Raw genomic sequence first — 20,708 nt, forward strand, 5'->3', positions numbered from 1 at the left:
AGCTAGCACCCTATAAAAGACAATTGTGCTGTATGTTTGCTGAAAAAAATAGAAAGTGTTGATATGTTGCCTACAAATTACTAGCTACACTATTGATATAATAGGCAGATAAACTTAAAGTGTAATGTTTATACCCAAGACAAGATGTTTGTCAGAGACTGCCAGTGAACATAATACAGTCTGACTCTAAAAGTATAAATATATTTAGTGGACTAGAAAAATTATCTAAAATTCAATCAGAAAACAACTGCTCTCCCTAATATCCAAGTGATTCTTGGTTTTACCAAGGAATACAGGTACTAAACACAGTAACATGCATTACTAAATAACAAATTAAAAAAATTTGTTCTTTTTTTCTCTCCAAAAGTTGGATTTGGTCCAAATATCTTACATGACATCCCATTCAGCCACAATGCTGACATATTTGACACATGCCAAACATGAATGTCATAAATATAACTCTATTTGTAACAGTCTAAATTAATTTCTGACAATTACCAGTACAACTATTTTGTAAAGAAAATAGTAGTCATATTTTAAATTATTTTGATCTGAAAAATGAAAACATGCTTTTTATATCATTACATTGGTAACAAGAATGCTTGCAAATCTCCATACATTTCTTTCTATTGGGAACTACTGATGAAGCAGTGCAGTAAAAAATTACCATGGTACATACCACTACAAATATATAATGTGGTAAACCGGTATACAGGTAATATTGTGTGTGAGATTTGGATTTTCACGTAGCGCTACAATGTTTGATGTGTGGCAGTTTATAGTGAGATCTAGCACTTGAGCATCATGCTGCAGACATGTAACATGATGTTCCACCCAGTCGCATTATCCTGACACCAAGCCGACCAGTCCTAATACCAACCTCTTAATGTTGAGTCCCAAGCGAGGCAGCTGCTAGCATCACTTTTAGAAGTTTTTGGTGTGCATGTGATTTGAATTTTTAACACAGCTTTAACAATTTTTCAGTCACATAGCTACGATGTCTGCAGTGTGGCAGTTTATAGTGATGTCTAGTACAAGGGCATCATGCCGCAGACATGCAACATGATGTCCCACCCAGTCATATTATCCTGACACCAGGCCGACCAGTCCTAACACAAACCTTTTAATGCTGAGCGCCAAGCGAGGCAGCTGTCAGTACCATTTTTATAAGTCTTTGGTATGACTCGGCTGGGGATTAAACCTCTGACCTCCCACATCCGAGGCAGAAGCTCTAACCAGTTATCTTGCACAACTCTCATATACAGTTTAGTTAATAAAATTAAATGCAGGATATATATATATATATTTCAAGTAATTTTCCTTGCAGGACAAGTGGCTGAATGACAATTTTTCATGCCTTGATGATCAATAGGTTGGATCTGAGTTCAAGTTCCAGGGGAAAAATCTCCAGTGCACAAAAGCCAAATTATAGCTAAAGGCATGAATCATCACTTAGTATTTGCTTGTAAAAAACAGATACAAAATAAAAATTACACTCCTGATAAGCTTGTTCATTGTTTTATAATTGTACTTTCCAAATATTACTGGCTATAACATGCTGAGAAAATGAACATCATGTGCCTTTCCTCACACATTTCCAGCTGACCCAGGCTGGCCTCTCTGGGTATCGAATTTACGACCTTTGAATGGCAAGTCCGACACTCTACCACCTGAGCTGACAGAGCCCTCAGGGAGAAAGGTACTTAAGGCAAAAGCTTTTCTGAATTAAGAGTAATCAAGCTGAAACAACCCATTATGTTCCTGCAATCACCTAGTGGTTTGACACACTTTTAACTTTCTTTTTTAAAACTTTCTAGCACAGAACAGGGCATTGTAACCCAAGTATTCTCAATAAATTTCATAACTGAAGAGTCATTTGACCCTTGGCCCCATAATCTCAAGGGTCAAAATCAAAATTTCAAGAATCGAAACTGAAATTTCAATAGATACTAATTATTTACCATCATGAACTTGAAGCCGAGGGTTGTTCATTAGTCATGCAACAATCTGATATTTAAGATTTCCTGCCTTCTGCTGAAAAGGGAGAAACACTTGTACAATATTTTGGAAGAAACAGCTATCACTGCTGTATTTCACAACACTTAACCCATGAAAATTCACTTTCCGCTTTTCCGTTAATTTTCTTGTAACTTTAGGCGACTTTAATCTCCTCCTCAGAATTGTTACCATTTCTTTCGAGTCTGAGAGTCAGAATGATTATTATTGACATGTCATCTCCAAGACTGAGAGCCAGAATGATTCTCATTGACATGTCACCTCAAAGTTTGAGGGTTAGAATGATCCTCACTGATATGTCATCTCCAAGACAGAGGGTCAGAATGATCCTCACTGACATGTCATCTCCAAGACAGAGGGTTAGAATGATCTTCAATGATATGTCATCTCCAAGACTGAGAGTCAGAATGATTCTCATTGACATGTCACCTCAAAGTCTGAGGGTTAGAATGATCCTCATCGACATGTCATCTCCAAGACTGAGGGTCAGAATGATCCTCACTGACATGTCATCTCCAAGACTGAGGGTCAGAATGATCCTCACTGGCATGTCATCTCCAAGGCTGAGGGTCAGAACGATCCTCATTGACATGTCATCTCCAAGACTGAGAGTTAGAATGATCCTCACTGATATATCATCTCCAAGACAGAGGGTCAGAATGATCCACACTGACATGTCATCTCCAAGACCGAGACACACAAAAAATCAAATATCCTCATCTGAGCCATTGTGATTTACAGTTCACAAATATATCTAACATGAGAACATCATAAAATCACAAAATAAATCACTGAGCATAATGTCCAGTAAATTCTTACTGAATATTACATTAATTAAAACACCAGAATTTTTAATGTTTTGCTAACTGAAGCAAATTAATCACCAATAAAACAAAATTAATGTTGTCCATCTACCTCTGACAACTGGTTTCATGAGCTCCCATATTTTATAACTGAATGGGCAAATTAAACAAATGGACAATTGATAAAAAGTTAATCCGATCATGATTCCCTCTTCCTCTCTTATAAATGTCATAGATAATCTCAAAGCAAACTGACCGTATTAATTATGAATACCAAAACACCTGTGTCCTGTTAGCTCTGTTCAGTTCATAATTATTTACATATTTTAATATTTTATTGGTTGATAAGGTGTAAACAGTAGTTGAGCAAATGTTGATCACTTGCACATACAGTATTGTTTTACAGTGCGCTCTCAGTAGGAAATTGTGCCAGAGGCAAATCAAGGGTAATTTAGACCAATGCTGTGGCTCAAATCAATGTATGCCCAAAATATTTCTACACATAAAAAATAGGTCACATTTAAATTCCAAACATAAAAAACTTTTACAGCTTTTAAGCACTGTGAATAACCCAATAATGTATCTTTCATCTTCGCTAGCCAAGGCTGCAATATGATAACCCTATCTACGCCTTGGCGGATCAAACAGATATAATGATGCTTTGTCCAAGCAACATCTGTTGGATTTCATGAGTTGCCTCTCTTAGTATGTAATGCCAACTAACCAACAGTGTTGTGCATTGTTCACCAGCTGCAACTGGGGGAAGGTGGGGGGACAACTGACCTAAAAAAAGATACTTCGGAAGTTTAACATCGAAGGTATGTCTATGTACCAGAGGGAAACCATTACAGGTGTATTTGGGTGAAAGGTATTTAGGCAAACCCAGACCAGCACTGGAAAATTGCTTATTCATCAGTTCATTCAAATTGTGTGCTCCCTTTGTCTCAATCATGTAGGAACAGTGTTCAAACTTGAACAACTTTGATTGGACACAGTGGCTTGCCACCACATCCAATGAAACTCACAGAAATCTCTGCTTGACATGCCAAAGTGTAGATATATAGAATCTATGTTGGGGTTTGGACAGAGACAAGGAAATCCCAGTCACAGGGTTATATTATTTGTCTCACCACAAGGCTTACCCGAGTAGGGGGGGCATATAATGTAACCCCGTGACTGGGATTTCATTGTCTCGGTCCAAACCCTAACGCAGATTATTTTTCTCACTCAATATTTTCCTTTAAAGTAAAAAGAATTCTTCACTAGTGTTCACGTCTAATGTTTACATGCGGCTCATGAATATAATATGTTAATGAGGGTTGTGTCGTGACAGTTGCATCTGAAGTACACAGTTTCTACGCATGAGCAAAGAAAAATAACAACATAAAACGTCGCATAGTAATGAGGTATTATCACATTTAATATATGGATGTTATATGAAACTGACAATAAATAATTAATATTTATTACAAGAACTTTTATTTTCATCAGTTCCAATTTTGAAAAGTTATATTGTAAATAATAAAACGGTACTGGCTACTCAGCTCTACTGTATTTATACTTAGTACAAGCTGTAACGAAGAGTAACATCTTGCTTTTGAGTATTCATGGGTAATTAGAAATCTGTGTCACTATTGTATATAACTATTCTTTTCTTTGGTGGGGGTGAAACTGTTTGTGACATACTTGTGTTGTCCTTAATATTGATTGTAAACTTACCCCCGTGTATAATAGACCCTCCAAAAATGGAATGTAGCAGATAATAAATGATTCCTTTTGGCAGCCAAGTGCATTATTTGTCATTAAATATTGTAGGTATATTTTTTATTCAACCGGGGCACAATAGAGATGCTTAACAAAATTAGAACAAAGCATGTTTTGAATAACATTTTTCTGGCTGTTACTAAGTTTTCCATAGTTGTTAGGAGAGTTGAGAGGCTATGAAGTGTAAAGGTATATAGTCTATGTGCATGGATCAGTGTTTTCTGTTATTGTTCATTTCACACAGCATTCAAAATTTTATCCTATCTGTAGCACACTCATTTTTCAGGTCAGCGTCATTAAATGTAGCTAACAGTATATAATTTGTTTCACACGAAGTATTTAAAACTAGTTAGGTAGCTTTAGCTACATTTAATGATGCTGACCTGAAAATGTACTGAGCTAGGCAGCATATTGGATAAAATTGACCATGCTGTGGAACAAACTAGCATAATACCAAAAAGCTCGACATCATATGCGTTTGTCTTTGTCTCTCTCTTGAAATGTTTTTTATGGTGTGTTCTCAAAGATGGATTTACCTTAAGTTACTATATTTTTGTTATATATTTGTTGCTGTTGTTGTTTGATTTTAGTACAACTATGTCAGACACAGCAGAAGACAACAAGGGTTTCTTTTTTAAAAGTAGTTCTGAGTGCGTGGACACCTTGACCGAGACGACTGGTCTGAGAGGACTAGACTGAGATAAGAAAGGTAAGGTTAGCAAAACAGCTAGATTTCTCTGTCGCATGGGTGAGAAAGGGTTATCACATCGGAACCTTGGCTAGCCAAGATGTGTATCTTTATGTTCTGAAAACTTGTATCCTTATAACAGGAAAACTAATACTACCATCTCATCAAAAGGATAAATATTTAGTTTATTTAATACAGACCTTTACTTTGAAACGTTCCCAATAGAAATGTCCTGATGGACATCTGAATGGTCATGTACATATATTTTCATAAGGAAAGGCTTTGAATTGGCTGAATCAATGTGAAATCCAGAAGCTAAATGCCTGAGACAGCCTGAAGTACACCTCTTGTACTTAACCATAAAATTCAAATAACTTTTTATATTTCTGCATAAAATGAGGAATCAATTGATGCTGATGATGTCATCAAGGTAGCAGGAACAACAAATATTTTGTTCCATCAACTATAAATATGGTGTTTTCAAATTTTGGTAATGATCCTCTATGCACTGGCGACCACAAGGTTAAACAAACGGATTTAAAGTATCATAGTATCAAAGTCCACCAAAATTTATATATTTTTATATTCACTTATGAAAATGTTCCTATGATGAAAAAACTGAAAATGTATCTCTTAGATCAATGGATATGATAAAATCATTTTCACATTACCATAACTGTTTCTAGAACAAATGAAAAACAATCTGGTTTTAAAATGTTCATGGGTCAAAAAGTCATTCCAAGTCTTTTGATTTATGCCTGGTCTAAATTTACCATTAGGTTTTGGTACTATAGTAGAACCTGTCTTGAAAGACCACCCTTTCTGCTGAAAAATAATGGTCTCTCAAGACATGTGGTCTTTCACAGCAGTGGTCTCACAAGACAGGTTTTACTGTATCAACAGATTTGAAATTACGTCTTACTTATTATTATAGCTCCTTAATATAACATTTCACCTGCTTTAATTTACACTGGAATCTTTTGTTCAACAGAGATTGTGATGTATTTTGGCATTGTTTTTGTTTCGAATTCTGTCAAATTCAGTCTTGTAAATCTTTGTAAAATCAAATTAGTAAATAATTTTTGTTTGATAATCCCAGACATATGGGTCAAAGTCTTTTTTCCGCACACTACCAATCTTGGGTCATAGTAGTTTTTATATGGTACAGGAGGAGCTGCATGTTTTCATTGCCACTTTGGCCATGATACATTTTGTGTGTAAATGCTCTTTAATTTTGCAGTGATAATCAGTTGAGTCAGCACTTTCTGCATGCTGTATTGACTGTGTTGAGTGCTTGTCAACTTGAACAAGTCTATTGCATCATCAACCATTATCAACATCATGTGACACTGTGTACATTTTCTTCCCCAGGGTCAAATCCAGACTGACGGTCATATCATGTAGTTTCCTTGTCCCTATCAAATGTGTCATCAATTTTTGGTGCAAATCCCCAATAATGCCCTTAAAGGCACTATATTTCCCGGGTTCAATTTTTTTAGTTCAATCAAGTTTGGTTCTGACAATTTACTGATTGCTAAGCTTAAGCAGGCCATGCACAACATTATGTCTGGAAGAGTTATCTGCCTTTGCAGATGCCTTTGATATTTATCAACAAGTGACATTTATTTGGATGCATGCTAAAATTGTTCTTTTTCATTGAGGATAGGTCTAATCTTAGCAGCAGTGCCTGTAACATGGAACCATGCAAAGTCTGACATCTCATAGTAAGACGGGCTGAGTAATAGGGCATAACCGACTTTTGATCCGGAAATCGGATTCCACCGGATAGTATGAACTTCCGATTAATCGGAGTCGGACAAGGCAGGAACGACCGATTCGGATAATAAAAATAATAAAGTTGAATTTCTATAGCACCGTGTCTAACACTGTGTGTCATTCGATAGTGCGTTAATAAAGTTAAATAAGAAGTCAGAAAAGTCCAATATGGTCAACACAACGGGGTGAAACGATAATACTTTAGTTAGACCGAAAGATTTAAATTTATTAAAATATATAATACAGTCCTACCCGTTTATGTCAACATCCTCAATAATGAAGGCATAATATTGAATACATTGACACATGCTAATGAGGTATTAAAAGAAAATGATTCTTACAATCGTAAATATAAATAAAGTTAATAAGGAAACTTTCACAGCACAATAAACTTGTTTCAATCACCGATCACTTTGGAAAATGCAAGAATCGATCAGATTTCATTGCTTTTATTTAAGTCGCCGCAAGAGGCCAACTCTATAGGACCAAACAAAAGCCTGTTTTACTTTTATTTGACCGCGACATTAAAGCATGGCGGCAAGATCAACTAATTGTTGAATAAAGTACAGGATGGAACTGGCCGCTTGCCGACATAAATGATTAAGGCGGGAATATTAAAGCCTGGCGGCAAGATCAACTAATTGTTGAACAAAGAATGGGTCGGCACTGTGGCTTTGAACTTCGTTGCATTTTGCTCTAGTCCTGCCATATCCTTCCCCTTGTGACATCGGTGTGATATGCAAAACGTGTGTAACACGGTTTAAAAAGTTAATTTGAAAAACCTTTTAATTTAGCATTTCCGATTAATTGAATCGTATCCGGAATCGGAAAAATTTCATGCCCAAAATCCGGAATCGGAAATCGGTAGAAAAATGCTAATCGGTTATGCCCTACTGAGTAACGATGTAGCATCCTTGTCAGCAGCCATTTCTAATTTTTATAACTGCACAAACGCATCGTTATATTGACCCGAACAGCATTTGAAGGTCAGCTGCATAAGTAAAATATTGACAGTATAATATACAGAATCAACAACTTAGTACACAGCAAGATTGTCATTGATTTCTTTTCAAACAAAAAACTCAACAAAATACTGACAAAGTATTGGAAATCTCAGTCTATACGTAGCATATCTACTGTCTCTTGTGAGCATAAAGTGAAATATGACCTTCAATGTGGACAACTGTTATTTTATAGCGTGTGTCACATGATTTTATCAACCTTAAAAGAGCACCTCTCAATGCAAGCTTTTAGGTGAAAATGTTAATGTATACATGCTTACAAAATAAAATATCTCTAATACCTACTGGTGGCAACACTTTCAAAAATAAATAATAACTGTATATGATGGAGAATGTATGTTACTGTGCATAAACTATTTTCTTGTTTTCAGTCAGTGACCTTTACCCTAAACTTGTACACCATAAGTCCTTGCTTACTCCATGTAAAGCTGATCAGTAACTGGGTACTGTAGACAAATAAAGTTATTGTGTTGCAACCATAATGGTAACAGATCCATTGAGATAGATAGCATCATAACATAATATCCTCCACCTTGTGACAGGGGTATAAAAGCAAGTGCTTCCCATATTAACCTTTGTTGTATGTTGTCTGGCTTTGTAATAAAGTAACAGGGGTCTCTGATCAGTATCATATTGCCTCTCAGTGAGAATTCACATTCTTTCAAACCCATAGCTGCCAATCCCTGAGTACAAAAGTACTGACTGTTTATGACAAAAATACTGACTTTCGGGAACAAATACTGATTTTTAACATTTTAATGCTTATGTAAATATTTACATTATCTACAACCATTAGTAAAGTAGGATAGAACCTTACTTAATTATTTAATGTCAAAAATGCATGTGTTGAACTCTTGTAACTTTGAACGGGCATCCAGTTCCATTCGGGTGCCCATTTTGAAGGTGCAAAAGCTCAACACACACTCAGACACAGGCTGTTTATAGGAGCATTTTCCACACAAATTTTATAAAATTCTGTTAAGCAGCCATTTAGAAATTTTACAATGTTTTACTAAGTATAAAATACAAATATTATCAGTACATTTTTTTAAACTAAGTTTCTACTAAGTTTTAGCAGCCGATATTATTATTTGCAGAGTCATCATGACAGGATGTTTTCTGTCATATCTGGCCAAATTCCACACAGTTCTTTTGAAGAAATTGTTAAAAAGTATTTCTATTTTTAGTAACTGTGGCCATATCTGATGGCAGATCAGCATCATTAGTTTCTATTTTAAAGGTTATTTTATGGCAGAATGCTTTCTAAAGTATGGTCAAATATTTGTCAGCAGTTCTGGAGAAGTCATTTTAAAGGTTAGCCTAATTTCAGTAATGGAGGTCACATTTGATAGCAGTTCAGCATTTCTTTTATGAAATTTTAAATATTTTCAAGCTAGGATGTTTGATGTCAAATTTGATTAAATTCTGTTTAGGGAATTTGGAGAAGTTCAAAGGTTTTTCTATATTCAGTTGTGTGAACCATATCTGAAGAAATATCAGTATTGTTTGCATAAAAGTGAAAGTCATTTACGACAGGAAGTACTGTACATAGTTCTGATGAAATCTGTCTGACGGATTTCCACAAGAACTTAAAACTAACAACTGCTGATGGATGATGGATGTGTATTCTATTTTTGGTAATGGCAGCTATATTTAATCACAGATCTGCATCACTAACAAATTTTTTAAATATGTTTTGATGTCAAGATGCTTTCTGTCACATGATCAAAATTTCTAAGTTTTGGAAAGGGTGTTTAAAGGTTTTCCTATTACTAATAACAGCAGCCATATCTGATGGCTGATCAGTATCTATTGGTATCAACCATGTTCTGTGCCAAGACTGGTTGAAACTGGTTGGGAATTTCCTTTGAGAAGTTGAAGAAAAAAAAGCAATTGTTCACATAATGCAAGAAGGACAATCAATGAAAAACAACGGACAAAGGATGATCCCATATGCCAGCAGAGCTAAAAACATGACTATCTGCGAGAAAATATCTTTAACATTGTAGAGAAATTCTAATCCATAATTACAACACTAAACACAGTTTAAGCAAGTCTGAAATTTTGCATTTTCTCTGATAATATTTTTATTTTATACTTTTCTTCAGTTATAAATGACAACATTTTCATTTTATCACTAAGCAGTATTAATTTGTCAATATTTATAAATTGTTTCACTGAAATTTACACATCTTGTAATTATACTATTTATTTTTTGTATAACTAGCATGCATAATTATTTTTGCATGGGGAAAAGATCTGCGTAATCTAAACCTGTGATATTCAATCTATAATACCATGGATTACGAGAAGGCAGATATTTTAAACTAATTTATAAATTAAAAAGAAAATGATTGCAATTCACTTGAGTCCTATTTCAAACTGAATTTATGCTCATAATAAAACTCAAAGGGTCATCTTCATGCTATTAACCAAGATTACTTACAACTGGATTAAAAAACACAGTTTTTATAACAGTAACAATTTCAGGCTATTAGAAGCAATGAACACCTCATTAATATGCAGGGATCTCATTAATCAAATTGTGTGAGATCTTGATCATATAAGCCTATATATCAAGTCTGATTGAAACGTGAGCAAAAATATGCCTCCAAGAATGATCAGGAATATGGCCTCCAGCTTGGTTACAAGCTCAACCAATCAGATGAATGCTCATCACCTCATTAATATCTGTTGTTCTTGCTCATGATCAATCTCATCCAAAAGCTTGGTGATATTGGCCTATATTTCAAGTTTTATTAAGACTGGATAAATATAATGGCTTCAAGAATGGTAACAAGATCAGCCAATCAGCTGCAAGATAAGAGGACCTCAATCATTACTGATCTTGGCTGACATCTTGATAATACAAAGCATATACTCCAAGTCTGAACACAATCTGATTAAAAACATGGTCCCCAGATTGGTAACTGGTAAGAAACAAAAACTGCTGGACAATGGACACCATACCAAATGTTCACCTGACCATACAAATTTGCTGCAGCATCAATAACAAGATTCTCAAGATGGCAACAGTGGCATTTTCAAATTGGATGTGTGCACCATTTTCATTTAGGACTAACTAAATATTATTTATAAAAAATCTACTGTGAAAACCAAGTCTCAATATGACTTCTTGTTAGGAGGATTAGCAATAACAGATTTTCATCATGGCTGCTATGGTGAGCATATTGCACATCATTTTCGTTTACAACAATTCAGACATAAAAAAGTATTTAAGTGAAAACTCCATGTGATAACAACCATCCATTCAGGAAAAGTAACTGTAACAATAGTGTTTCTGGCAGATTGGAAACACTTTCATTTGGGACAGGCCAGACTTCATAAAAAATCTTCCAGTGATAACCCCATACTGATATTAGATTCCATTCAGGAGAAATAGCAATAACAAGATTTTCACGATGGATGCCATATGGGATTTCAGACTGGCACCATTTTTATTTGAGACTAAATAGACGTAAAAAGTCTTCTAATGAAAACCCCATGTCAAAAAGACCTTTTCTCATTAGGAATAACAATAACAAGATTTCCAATACAGCTTACACGTCACCTATATCAGACATCAAATCAGCACTATTTTCATTTAGAACCAACTGGACTTAATACATAGTCTTTTAGTAAAAAACCCATGATGATTTGACCATCCATTCTGGAGTAGTGATAAGATTTTCATGATATGGGATGAATTTGAGTGTCAAGTTTTCATGGTAATCCTCCAAATAGTTTAGGAGGATCAGTAATAACAAACTTTTGCTAATGGATGGACAGACAAAAGACCATCCCATAAGCTCTTCTTGTCTATGACCAGCAGAGCAAACAAACAACAATTATTTTCTATATTAAACCATATTAAAATACAATAATTAAAAGACACGATAATTATGTGCCTTCTGAATCATAAACTGAATGACTTGCCTGGTACTGAGATTAACTTCATCCAAAATATTTTTAAAAAACTTTTAACTTGCCTGGTATTTAAATTCACCTGGTCTCAGCTATATATAAAAAATTAAATTCAAACATTTTTTTCCGAAACACAAAGCCAATATACTACATCATAATCGGGATAGCCGCCACATAAATTCAGGGTAACTTTTGCTTCTGGTTTTCTTATTTTCAATACATCAGCAATAGGATTGTGACTAAAGTACCTTTCGAATTTCAAGGAATCTGCATGTATAAATCTTATTGCCAAAGACTGGTTTCTACAAACATTTGTACACAATGAGTCACTGGTGTCACTGTCTTTAGAACTATACAACACTTTGATTTAAGTGCAGGTTCTTACTGTTTGTCTTGTTTGTCTGGAGCATCTACAAAGCACAAAGAACCAGTGACAGCATGACTGCTACTTTTCAATCTGTGCAGAATTTTGTTGTAAGCAGCATATATATATATATATATATATATATATATATATATATATATATATATATATATATATGTTAAACCCTGCAAAACCAAAACTAGTGAAAAAATCAAGTTTTATCCAATGCTCCAATGTGAAAGCACCCTCAGTAAATCCATTCCATGTACAGCAGACAAACACTGCCAGGATCTCCCTCAAATTCCAACAAATGAGCTATTAACTACCAGAAAAATTACAAAGTTACCAAAAAAAAGGGAGACAAAAAAGCACCAAAAGTACCCTCTCAAAGTTGTAGATTGTTATTCTTGAAAACATCTGCTAGGTCAATATTCGGCTACAACAATGGCATAAACTTCTCTCTAACCAGCTACTGTCATGAATGGGTGATATAGCTTGCCTGCTTAAAATTTATTTACTCATCTGAATTTCATTTATCACCTAAAACCTAGTACCTATGATCATGTAGCAATCTGCGTCACATAAATATATCAAAGTAAGCCTGTCCAGTATGGCAGGTTACAAATTAGGCAGATGTGAGGCTACATATAATGACCTCATGCGTAAAACTAGCCCCACATGGGCAGTGTCTTAAACACTATGGATGAACTTTGCAACATGGCTGCTAACTTTCAATATGTGGAGTTAACTGAAGATTATGCTCTTGGGGTGAAATTATCTTACAGCCTATGGACAAAAAAAAATTAAATGTGTTTCCTACTGTACTGGTTGTAAAATTGGGGTAGGTAGTTTTCTTTAAAAGAAATATATATTGATTAGTATACCATGTAATGAGCACTTCAAGATCTGGGCAAGAGTGACTCAAATCAATTTTTGTGATATTTTTATTATTATTAATTTTTTTTTTTTTTAACCCTGGGAGAAAAAGTGCTAGGGTCAGCAATGAAAAACAGACAGTCAGTCAACTGTCAACACATACTGGTGGAAGGGGGAGTGCAAAATATGAATGATGGGGGAGGGGGGCCACCAGGGATATATAAGGGGGCCTGGGCCAAACAACACTTTTTAATTTTATAAAAGAAAACTTTTGTTTGAACAAGAACTAGGAGAGGCCCGGGTGTTTCTTACCCCAAGGCCCGTGATCGCTCTATACAGCCCTGATGCCTGAGAGAAAGTCACTCTGTTTTACAAATGAAAGGATGGTCATCACTCTACATGTGGAAATCGAAGTAAATTTATATTTTATATTTCAGTAATTTAGGCCATTATGAAATACATGTACATGCAAAAAAATGTCATTATATTGGAGCACAATGCACTTCTTACAGTATAACGGTCAGATGTTAAGTAAAGGCTTTTTTCCAGCTAATGAATGGTATATAAACCGTGGACAAAATCGAGCTATTGAAGCTTATTAAGATGGAATGGCACACCAGTGTTTATCTTCACACTGCTTTTATCAAATGACTTGTGAATTTTTATTAAAAACTGCATAGTGTTCGTCATGAATTGTAAATTATTTCTGGAACAGAAGTTATAAAAAGAACTCTCTGAGGCAATGTCACCTTAATATCTAGCTGCCTCAATATAAAACATCTAAATATAGAAAACTTCAGAGGAATGTAATTAGGTAATCCTCTGCACAAGTATTTCTCAACATTCTGTAACGACTTGTATTCTTTATAATAAATATATTTTGCAGATTGATCTGCCTATCAATGCCAATCTGGACACATACAACCTTTCTAATGTCTGGAAAAGTAAATACATGAAAGGTCTTTTTTATTTTTTTTATAGAAACTAATTTAAAATGTTCTTGGATTCCTCCACCATGGCTATATTAAAAGCAACATGGCAGTACACGCCAGGTCTAGTGGGTAAATGATATCAAATTCTATTTACAGCAGCAAGGTGAATCTGTAGCCTGCACTTTTCTGACCAATGAACATACTGAATGCTACCTACCAGTAGGTTCATCTCTTTCTATATAATTAGGTCAATGAAGTAAGGTCAATTACAGCACATACGGCGCTCCCAATTACAAATTACAGCATTTAATCTTGACTTACTTCTCTACTGTCACCTGGAAGCATCAGTTCGAATGTGACACCTAGCTAGCAGGCCACTGGAAAGATAGGTGAAGGATAATGACAGTCAAACCAATGCCTAATATGATGTGTGTTCACAATAATCATGTCTACATTTCTAATCATACTTGAAAAATCCTAAACAGATAAAACATGCCCATTTTATTTAAGATTTCACCTGTGTTCAGGTTTCTTCTTTGTAATTTTGACCAGTTGTGAAAATGCAATCTCCCATGCAAGATCATTAATAAGCATCACTAAAATTGATCAATTAGCTTCAGATGAATGCGTTGTGATGTGATTTTGATTTATAACGTAACTTTAACAATTTTTCCAGTCATATTGCTACGATGTCTGCAATGTGCCAGTTTATAGTGATGTCTAGCACCGGGGCATCATGCCGCAGACATGCAGCATGATGTCCCACCAAGTCACATTATCCTGACACCAGGACGACCAGTCCTAACACTAACCTCGTAATGCTGAACGCCAAGCAAGGCAGCTGTTAGTACCATTTTTGTAAGTCTTTGGTATGACTTAGAAGGGGATCGAACCCACAACCTCCCACATCCGAGGCGGGCTTCAGATGGAAAATAAAACATTACGAACATCGACTGATGCAGTTTCTAAAGAATTTATGTCATAATTATAGTTTTGAACATTTGAAAAAAATGGGAGAAATTGCTGTTAGCAGCTGTTCATGACCAATGGAAGTGCATGCATGATTGTAACATGTGCACTTAAGTAAATATTTTTGACTTTTCAATAAATCTATGAACGACATTGAAAATATGGATGTTTACTTCATATGGAAGTGTTGCATCACTACATAAGATGGTATTTAACGTTAAATTACCTCATGGAGTGAAGGACTGAAACTGTTTTATGTTTTGTTCTTGGAAATAAATGCAAGGTAAGAAGTAGTCAGTAGTGCTTTGTTCTTTCTACAGATCCATAACTACAAAGTGGTGATATGATTACCATATATACTCATGTATAAGCCAAATAATTTAGGGAGAAGAAAATAAAAACTGGAAGGGGGGGGGGGGCTCGGCTTATCCACAGGCCAAGGTCTAAACTTTACAATTTAAGTTTTTGGGTCAACTACCAGTATACTGCTATTATAAATCACCAATGATGAGATCACATGCCTAATGATACTGTATAGCTTATATAATATATGCTGTCATGAAGTCCAAATTTTTTTTCTAGATTTACAGTAGGATAAAGAATAAAAAAACAGGCATTACCATACCTGACTTCTATCGGATACACGTCCAACCAAAAGAAAATGCAGCAATACATCTACTAGAGCCACAACTGTATGTGTCCTTTTCCTGAATCAAGTCATTAACCCTCGGCTAATCAGTGATCATTAAAATCTATGGTACCTTACAAATGCATGCTAGCCTAATTCTGGTGTAAATAAGATAAGGAAACAAACTAAATAAAAATATTTCAGAATTAAGATTCTGAAGGTATTTATGGCAGAAGCATTTCGGCACTGACAGTAGAAATACGTTGATGGTTAGTCTAAAAGCAACAAGAATGAGAGGCTCCAAAGGGATCTGTGTTGAATGCACACCATGAGTGGCTAAATCACCAAGAGTGGCTAAATAACAGGCAAGTAGCAACATATGTTTCAACATGACTAATTGTTAATAATATAGTATGTGGGATTTCTATGACAATTGTGTTTGGAGGTCAAGGGCAGAAGCCTGGATTTTGTTCAAGAGCACTTGATGTACCAGTAAAACTGAGCACCCAAAATCACTGTTTATCATCTATTCTTGTTTAGTTGTTTAGCTGTAAAACAATAACTATGTTACCAACATGCTTCATATTTACTAATCCATACCAACTCTGATTGTTTAAGGAGATAAAGCTGTGGTCATGGTTTCTGATCAAAGCCATAATAGTCACACATGCTTGAAGTGGTTTTATGTGCAGCAATGTCCTCACTGACAACCAATCATATTTTTGTTAACTGAACCAAGCTACCGGTAGTAAAAAAAGAAACTATGATAAATGATTATATATTTTTTTATAATGAGAATTCAACGAGATCCGGGTGACCCAAAACAACTGATCACATCAAAACCACACTTCTGACCAAATTCATAGCTTTCCAAACACCTGATATGCAATTTTAATAGAAAACGATCAACAGCTTACAAGGTATAAACATCTGGACTGCTACTTTGTCGATTTTTATGTTATTTTTAGATTTCAATTTTTGGATAGCTCCTGGCATAATATCTTAGGGTTCATTTGTAATCGTGAGAATTTCCTTAAATAAGGTGCATTGGATGGGGACCACTTCATTGCATGAATAGGAGAAAGAACCGTGATTCTGAAAATGAATGTCAAAAAAATGGATACACTGTTGTAAGAACTGGCAATTCGTCTGCATGTTTTATGAACCAGCATGGTTTCTCTATCAGGCAGCAAATGAAGATAAATGAAACCAGAAGATTAAAGATTTTAGTATCATGTTTCACTGTCAACATAAAAGTTAATGTTCATACAGTCATTTTTGTCGGCCATAAAGATAATATTTTATTTTAGTAATGTGGTTTGCCTAAATAAATTATTTTGGAACTTACCGCGTGCATCCTGTCATGTTGTCTAGGACTTATGGGTCGGTTTATGTGCAGGTCATGCGCTTTTTATTGTTATTACATGTTCAGCCTTGGCTTATACACGAGTATATATGGTATAGACTGTAAATAAATGTTAGGTGAACTACAATTTTTTCTAAGTCAGGAATGAAGAATTTGAAATTTCATTCTACCCCAATAAACATGTCTGGGAACATAAGTGTCACAAGTATTTAATGTGCTTTTGAAGCAAGATAAATAATGACTTGTAACAAAGACTTGCTCTAGACTAAAGAACTATTTAGACTAGAATAAATAAATCATTGAACTCTCTACCTCATAGAGCATAGTTAAAAAGTGCAGCGCGCTATAATAAGAACATCTGTTACCTAGTCAACCTCATATGCATAGGCCTGCCTGTGAACTGTTAAGCAATGAAGTGCATGTTACGTTTAACAGCAATTTTAACCATTTTACATTTTTGGTACACATTTATTATATGTGGAATAATTTAAGAGTAAAGTCCGATTGTTACAGCTGTGTAATTATTTATCATGGAAGAATTTTTTATGTGCTTTAAAATCTTGAGAGAACTCATTCACCGTCATGTCAGTGAGGCCACGTGACCAACCATAGATGCCATTTCTCATACTCAAAATTTACAAGTTTTTTGTCTGTGTCTACATCACTAAGTCATCTGAATTTGATAATTTATAAAAACTAATTGCTGCCCACATCAATATCAGAGCCTTTACCTGGTTATTGAATCTTTCATAGTTGTCTAATCATGAAAACTTCGTAAGTACTGAATGAAATCCGTGACCATGGCGGAGAGTGGAGATTACGACCCAGTTACTTTAAATAGCAGATATCGACCAGTACATAAACAGTGACCACATGATCTGACATAATTGTCATTCGCAGAAATGAATGTAGTATCTAATAGGGGGTTTTCCCCAAAGGTGGCGCTACGATAACCGGCTTAAAATGGATGATGTTTACAGCCGACCTCAAAAGGTGCTTCTATGCAACCTGAGTAGAGGCGTCAAAAGGCGCTTCCATGCGAATGGTGTAGAGGCATCCAAGGATGCTTGCATGAGGTAAAGGGATTAATATATTGCTTATTACTAACTCAAAAATTGACAAATAAATTTAAAATAAAGGAATACAGATAGATCCCAAATGACATCATCAGCAACCATATTTGTGGTATGCTAGCAGATAAACTGTTCATTTTATATCGTGTTTGGAAGATTAAAAAAATTCATTGAATCCCAATAAACTGTTACAAAACATACCATATAAACAGAACGTAAATCAGGCTTTCTGTTTGTATTTATATTATCTATATTTGTAATTTATAAGTTTAGTCTGACTTGTTCAAAATGGCCTATTTTAGTGGTTGCATATAGGAAAAACAGCCAGGTTGCCCAAAATGGGTTGAAAATCATCTGCTAGTGACTTTATCGGGAAGCATCTAAACAGAAATTATTCATTAATGTACCACCATGTCAGCCAATTCTGTGCATCAGGCAATTCTGTGCAACAATATAACATTCCTGCAAACATTGGATCATGTGTTGTTTTAGGTCGAAAATCGAATATGTATCAAGAAAGAATGATTGTCCTTTAATTAAGAGAAGTGGTATTCCTAAAGTGTACAAAAATATCTCACATTTCTACCCTAAATGCATATGAAAATGTGATTTCTAAATGTCAACATGTCAGACCCAGTTAATGATCTTTTTGAACCCTGAAAATCCTATTGGTATGTATCTTTTAGAATCATAAAATAAATACATTATATAAAAGATGGAAATGTATAACTTAAAACAATACAGCATTTTAATCCAAGTTTCTAATTTTGCTTGACGTTGTCCCACACATACAAAATTGTCTGCTATCCAAAATCTGAATGGGATTCTCAAGAAATTCCCCGGTATATAGTCTGTATTTTTAAAAATATCCCCCATAAATGAGATGTTTTAAACACATTACATTCTAGTCATTGTCATTTGTCTTCCACATAATAGCTTTTTTTTTTTTTTAAATTAACAAAATTTCACAAGATCATCAAAGTCTGCTTATTATCTCTTGCCAATTATTGGAATTGTTAAGTTGAATTTGTTAAAACCAGCTATAAACCTGACCTAATAACTCGACCCAAATGCTGACAGAAACAGTCAAACGTATGTATTTCATTTCCATTGCCCTATTAATAAACATTACATCTTTTCAAAACTATGCGCAGAATAGGCCGACATATCGCGAGTCATGAAAACACAAGGTGTTATCCCGTGTGTCCAAAATTAGTATTAATCTTAACAGAATAGTCTGGTGACAATTGTCTCTTTTCAAATGGTAAGCATTGCAGTATTTTATTTTCGTCAATCAGCCGAATTCGGTATGCGTTTTGCTTCAATGTTGGTGACGGAAACCTTAGGTGCGCATAAATGCCCGACAGCGTTGGATGTATTGTACTGGTCAGAATTATCCACTTGTTTTTGGACGGAATCACCCACTTTGTGGTCGGAAATAGCCCGATAAAGAATCCCTGAGCGATCCGAATATAGCTCAATTACCCTATAATGTAAACGTTTAAATATATTGATGTTTATATGTTTTTAACTTTTCATGGGTATTATCTCTCAACTCTTTAAAAAAATTTCAAAAAAAGGTATTTCATTTTCACTATAGATTACTAAACCTCACCTAACCGCAGATTCCGGCCATAAGCTTGATACCAAAAATAGGTCCGTATCACGAAAATTAACATGCTGAATGAAGACAGGGGGCTTAAAACCCGTTTACTATTATTATCTATTTACCAAAGAGACCATTTTAAATCTGCTGTCTTTGCTCCCAATATTTTTCACAACTTGTACCATTTTAGCCACAGGGCTCGTATCGTTAGTTACAATTTACCCATTAGTCATACATGTACTACGTAGTTTTTATTTATGGTACATGTATGACTGATAGGTAAATTTTAAACAACGATATGAACCCGCGTGATTTTAGCATCAAGTTTGCGTCCAGTACACGTAATCTGCAATGGGCATCGACTACTGATTACCTTTCATCTCTAATCCTGTTCTCTTCTTGTATAGGTTGTTGTCACTAAAATAAAACACATTAGAACTGAAATATACAATTAACATCCTATCATCGTTGTTTATGCTGCACGTTCATTCCATAAAACTGTTACACAACTCACGTGTCTCTGATGTTATTTCTCCAACTCCGAATTTGAAGCTCATCTCCATCACTCCATCCTGAAGATGACGTAAGGGATTGCAGAGGGCGCACATTTTGAGTTGTCTCCCATATTGCCTATTCTACAGTACTCAACAACATAGGAGTCACACGGTGTGTTTGCAGCATTTGCAAAATGAAGAAATTTCAATTGAAGTTCAAAGAAGTAAAAGTGATAAATTACTTAAAACCACGTGGGCTGGTATTGTTGCTTACAATTTAACCGTCAGTCACATATGTAATATGTAATAATACAATGTATTATATAGTACATGTATGTAGGCAGCGATACATGCTCCCGTGCATAAAACCATATGTAGTACTAAAAGAATCGTAGCTTTCACCAAAA

The 20,708-nt window shown here is 35.0% G+C and overlaps 1 protein-coding gene across 3 annotated transcripts in view; it reads right to left on the reverse strand.

Annotated features, from left to right (window-relative positions):
* Window positions 1–20,393, reverse strand: part of LOC149806770 (uncharacterized) — a 146,383-nt gene extending 125,990 nt beyond the window's left edge. For 2 of the 3 annotated variants that reach the window (XM_089957298.1, XM_089957294.1), the window contains exons 1-2: window positions 20,322–20,393; window positions 14,487–14,542 (exon numbers count right to left, since the gene is read on the reverse strand). The gene's annotated coding sequence lies outside the window, so the exon portion shown is untranslated. Of the gene's footprint in view, window positions 1–14,486; window positions 14,543–20,180 lie in introns of all 3 variants that reach the window. The other variant, XM_089957295.1, reaches the window with a different exon arrangement.
* Between the last annotated feature and the right edge of the window lie 315 nt (window positions 20,394–20,708).

The sequence above is a fragment of the Sinohyriopsis cumingii genome, chromosome 1 (genome assembly GCF_028554795.1).
Source record: "Sinohyriopsis cumingii isolate HCF-2022 chromosome 1, ASM2855479v2, whole genome shotgun sequence".
NCBI lineage: Eukaryota > Metazoa > Mollusca > Bivalvia > Unionida > Unionidae > Sinohyriopsis > Sinohyriopsis cumingii.